Here is a 5,799-nt window from a genome sequence, read left to right as displayed (position 1 = left end):
AGGATCCATTTTCCCTGTGTTATTGTCAAATCCACATTTAAAACAGAAAGCAAAAAAACTTTGAAATATGTAATGGCAATTGCATTCACATCTCAGGGGTGTTATTTCTTAGAATGGGTAGTAATACATTCTACCTTGCCGTCTTCAAAGTCTTTAAAATGCCATCTCCTGTCATTCTGAAGGAGACATTCTAAAATAATCTAGAAAAGAAAGTCTATCCCCATAAGTTTTCTAAAATTCTGCGCACTTGCTATCAGAAAAAATTACTTTAAATGGGGTTGTTGTGTAGACATCGCTCTTGGTTTTTAGGCATATTTAAGTCATTATTGCGTGTCAGTCACCATACTGGGTTTGGGGGGAAAGTGGCCCCACTCCTATACACAAAGGAGAAGGATAATTAACCTCTCTGATTAAGAGCTCTAGTAAACGTGGCAATGGTGACCATAACAAGGACCCTTCTCAACTGGGGTTAAAGGAGATCCCGGAGGGCTTCCTGGATGAAGTGATATCTAGCTTAATATCAGCAGGATGAGAAATCAACAAGACGAAGAGGAAAGAGAAGACCATTTCAAGCAGAGAAAACAACTTATGGTAGGACTTAGAGGTAAGAAAGATCATGGGACTGTTTGAGTGTTTTGTTTTGTTGTTTCATTGAGCCATGCAGCAGATAGGATCAGAATTTCCCAACTAGTGATGGAATCTGTACCCACTGCTGTGAAAGTTCAAAGTCTTAACCCCTAGACTGCCAGGGAAGTCTCTCTGCCCCAAGTTCTGCTTCTCCTTCTTCCTCTCTGTTAGTATCTGTGATTTCGCCTTTCAGGTTTGGGTGTCGTTAACACCTCAACTGCTGCTGGATTCCTTGTGCTGATAGGAACATCTGTGGTTCTGTAAACCTCGGTACACCCTGGTAATTATTTCCTTTGTAGATTAAAAGTTTCCTTAAAATATCCTAACCTGTGGGTGCCATCTCTTTCCCCTTAAGGTCGATCCTGATTGATCCAAATGTTAAATTTTTATATCCTAATGTTTAAAAAGGAACTTAGACTCACAGACATAGAAAAACAGACTTGTGGGTTGCTAAGGGGTAAGGCAAATATTTTTTTTAACAAAAAGAACTTAAAGCACAACATTCTTATTAAAGAATTTAGCTTGTTATATTGTTTTGTGGGGCTTTTGCCTTGTGTTATTTTCTTTCTATCTTGCCTAGAAAACCCCACGGACAGAGGATCCTGGAGGGCTACAGTCCATGGAGTCACAAAGAATGGACATAGGATCCCCTGGAGAAGGGAAAGGCTACCCAATCCAGTATTCTGGCCTGGAGAATTCCATGGACTGCATAGGCTATGTGGTCGCAAAGAGTTGGACACGACTGAGTGACTTTCACTTTCACTTTGGTGACTAAAAAGAAAAAAAGAAGGCATTTTTACTTATTTTTAAAATTTATTTTATTCAAATATAGTTGATTTACAATGTTGTATTTATTTCTGCTTATAGCACAGTGACCCAGTTATACATTATATGTGTATATGTGTATATATATATATATATATAGAGAGAGAGAGAGAGAGAGTTTATTTTTTTTTTCATCTTCTTTTCCATTATGGTTTGTGTGTTGTTCTGTTTGTAAGGCAGTATTTGAGACAGTCAAATCCTTCCAAATGGCAGACCTAGACCCTGGTGGCTCAGATGGTAAAGAGTCTGGCTGCAGGGCAGGAGACCTGGATTTGATCCCTGGTTCAAGGAGATCCCCTGGAGAAGGAATGCAACACACTACAGTATTCTTGCCTGGAAAATCTCACCAATGGAGGAGCCTGGCAGGCTGCAGTCTATGGGGTTGCAGAGTTGGACACAAATAAGCAACTTCACGTTAGACAACTAGAAACTCTACACTGTTTATCTGCCTTTCTATTTGTCTGAATATCATCCATCCATCCCAAAGTTATGTTTGAGATTTTTAGGGCTCTTTGTAAAGTTAAGTGTATCAGATGTTTCACTCATAAAGTCAATGGAAAAGAAAACCATAGGGCAATTATCTTTCATTACTGCTGAAAACTAAGTAATGGTTGCACATTGATTTTAAATATCAATTCACCTTTTATTCTGAATAGCTTTTGTTATATTTTTTTTTCCCAAAGTACTTCTTGAGAAATTAATATGTATCTCTAAGGGCATTATTCTACATCATTCATACCACCTAGCATGCCATGAGGTAAAGAGCAAGTGATTAATAACTGCTGGCTGATTAATCTGTTCATATAATTAATTGTTTGTGCGATTGACAGTTCTATAGTTATACCTGCAGGCAGGTCATCTTTACCTTTATTAACTCTGAAAAATGTGACCTTTTTGCATTGCCTCATTAGATAGATTAAAATAACACTCATTGAGGGACTATGTGGTAAATACCATGTATAGGAAAGGTCTTTCTTCACCCTTTTCCCACCCCCATAATCAATTCACACATTTAAATATCTGAAGACTTAGAAATGATTTTCTGAGACTTAACCCAAAAATATCAGTTTAGATAGGAATGAAAGGTTGCTGGTGCAAGCTATGTGCTATGCCGAGATTTGTGTCCTCTGGAGGAGAGCGATCCGGGGATCAGAGACAAGGCCTGACCGCTTGGAGCTTTTGTGTAGCAAAGTTTTATTAAAGTATAATAGAGATAGAAGAACCTTCTCACATAGACATCAGAAGGGAACAAAAAGAGTGCCTGCTTGCTAGTTTTTAGCAAGGCATTTTATGTCTGTTAGCAAGCTGCTAATCAGATAAGAGAGACACTTCAAGGCTAAGAAAGTTTCACCAGGCTCCTCTCCCTGTATTTTTGAGACAGGATGGCACCAGATGTGCCATCCTTTGGCCATAAAACAATTGACATGAATACTGGTTTGTTGAGCCATTATCAAGCCCAAGGTTTGAGAAAAGAAAAAAGTTAGTCTTAGGCAGAACCATTTTGAAGAAAGGCAGATTCCAAAGCAAATATAATTTAATTAACATAGCTTAAGAAAAACATTTCCATGAGAAAAATGGTATTGGTTAGCTCAAGGCAGAACCAGGTGTCGCCAACACAGAATTAAAAGTGCCTTTTGATTTTGTGCAGAAAAGGAAAAAACATCTGCCACTTGCAGTTTATTTCCACCTGCCACTTGGGGACCTCTGGCTTTCCTACCTGTTACCCTCTGAGGAGATATGTTTGAAACTACAAAGTCCTTATTAAGCTGATAACAATTTCTCTGAACATAAAATGTAAAGTTAATTTATGTGTTTCTAATATTTATTAAAATCATTGTAATATCCATTCTTTTGTTGTTTTTGTTCAATCTGCTAGTTTTGGGGAAAGTTTTTAATGCAACAAAACCTAAATGAAGTATTCCACCTCTAACTGGCATATAGGAACATGTGAAAGACCCTAACCCCTAACAATACAACCACAAGTCACTAGGCAAACAACCTATACAGTAGAACCTTGTTGTGTAGCCATCCTGTATATAATAGTTTACATCTGCTAATCTCAAACTCCCAGTCCTCTCCACCCCCAACCCCCTCCCCTTTGGAAACCACAAACATGTTCTCTATATCCATGAGTCTGTTTCACTTTTGTAGATAGACTCATTTGTGCCATAGTTTAGATTTCGCATATAAGTCATATCATTTGGTATTTGTCTTTCTGACTTACTTCACTTATGAAATCCATGTTGTTGCAAATGACATTATTTTGTTCTTTTTGATTGTAACGTCCATTCTTAACAGACTTATCTGTATTGTTAAGTTGAATACTTTGGAAATCTATTCTAATTTTTTAAATTATCATTTATGACCTGAGCCCATATGGCATTTAATAATCCTAAAAATTGTCATCAGCAATTAGAATTCAACAGATGATAAGGTTGACAGCTTTCAGAGGTGTTACAGAGCAACAAATGTAATGAAAATAACGTACATGCTCATATAAAGTAACAGACATCCCCACTTACATGAGCCCACACACAAAAAGATCCTTAAAAATAATGCCATATGGTGGAGCCCCTGAAGTTCCCTGGACTATTGCATCTGGTGGTCCAGCCTCCTCGTCCTCACTCCCACCCTCCCTTCCTAGCAGTGGGAAGCCCACCAGAGATGCCAGAAATACGCTTACAAAAATGGCAGCATTCTTGGCTGCATTGTTTAACCTCCTTCTCTGGATCAGCAATCAGATTTGTGTGTGTGTGTATTTTCTCAGTGTTTAGTATTTTGTTGGAAAAACAAGGTGACTGACACCCAGCCTAATATTCTGAATTCCCCTTCTCCAGGGGATCTTCCCAGCCCAAGGGGAGTGAACCCAGGTCTCCCACACTGTAGGAAGATTCTTTACCATCTGAGCCACCAGGGAAGCCCCAATATTCTGAATAATTATCTTCATTCTAGACATTCAGATAATACTGAGCAGAATTACCTAGAAGGGCAGATGAAGTCAAAACCAGGCGCTAGTCATCATAAATACAAGACCACAAATGCTGTTGAAAATCTTTATAAGAAGGTGAAAATTCTTTACTGGGTTATGACAGGACCTTAAAATATAGAGAAAAGGGCCAAATACATCAGAACAACATGAACTCAGCCTTGTAATAAAGTGATGTTTATGAGCTCAGAAGAAAATAAAGAATTCTTTACTGTGGGATTCAACACCAAAGAAGGAGGAGACCAACTATACTGAAAACAGTTAAATCCTCTCAGGATGTTCATGACAATTATCTGGGGTGTGCAGGTCACTTTATGAAAGCAGATGACGATACAGAAGTCACACTAGACAGCTTGAGATGGCTGCTTGTAAACTGTGACCCTGAAGACCCCATTTACTTGGGAGAGGATTTAAGAATGATGTAAACCAGGGCTAGTGGGTAGAGGAACAGGGCCAAGAAGCTGTGAGGGTTTATTACTATTATTACTATTATTTTTCTTTATTTATTTACTTACTTTTATTCAAGGATAATTGCTTACAATGCTATGCTGGTCTCTGACATACAACAGTGCAAATCAATCATAATTTCCAACAAAGCCCTTTCCTCTTGAGCCTCCCTACCTCCATCCCACCCCTGTAGGTCATCACAGGGCTCCAAGCTGGCTTCCTTCAGCTATATAGCAGCTTCCCGCCAGTCATCCGTTTCACACATGATAGTGTACAGATGTCAGTGCTACTGTCTCAATTTGTCCCAGTCTCTCCTTCCCTTGATGTGTCCATAAGTCCATCCTCTACATCTGTGTCTCCATTTTTTCTCTTTAAATAGGTTCATCAGTTCTATTTTTCACATTAGCATATGATATGTTTTTTCTGGAGAAAAATGTATGCACCTATGTGTATATATATATACATATATGACATTACTGTATGTATATAACATTACTATACCAAGAATACATTCTAATATTCTTCATGACTCCTTTCAAAGCCTCAGTTTACAGTCATCTCTATGAAAGAGATGTATGATATCTGTTATGCTATCTGATATATGCTATCTGTTTTCCTCTTTCTGACTTACTTCAGTCTGTATAACAGGCTCTACGTTCATCCATGTCACCACAACTGACTCAGATTAGCTCCTTTTTCATGCCTGAGTAATATTCCATTATATATATATATTTTGTGTGTGTGTGTGTATGTATATATATATATATATATATATATATATATATACCACATCTTTATACATTCATCTGTTGACAGACATCTAAGTTGTGGAAGACGCCTGGTTTATGGATGCGGTTAAAATGTACACCTGTAGTCTTCTATGCCTGAAGTCTTAGTGCTGGGGAGATACCTGG

General features: G+C 38.1%; 1 pseudogene; it reads left to right on the top strand.

Moving 5' to 3' along the window:
- The first annotated feature begins 528 nt into the window (after positions 1 to 528).
- On the top strand, positions 529 to 4,863 carry LOC138088309 (glycoprotein-N-acetylgalactosamine 3-beta-galactosyltransferase 1 pseudogene; annotated as a pseudogene).
- Positions 4,864 to 5,799: the final 936 nt, after the last annotated feature.

This window comes from Capricornis sumatraensis, chromosome 11 (assembly GCF_032405125.1).
Source record: "Capricornis sumatraensis isolate serow.1 chromosome 11, serow.2, whole genome shotgun sequence".
NCBI classification, from domain to species: domain Eukaryota; kingdom Metazoa; phylum Chordata; class Mammalia; order Artiodactyla; family Bovidae; genus Capricornis; species Capricornis sumatraensis.
Note: the sequence above shows the minus strand (reverse complement) of the source record. Positions and strands in the feature narration are given on the sequence as shown.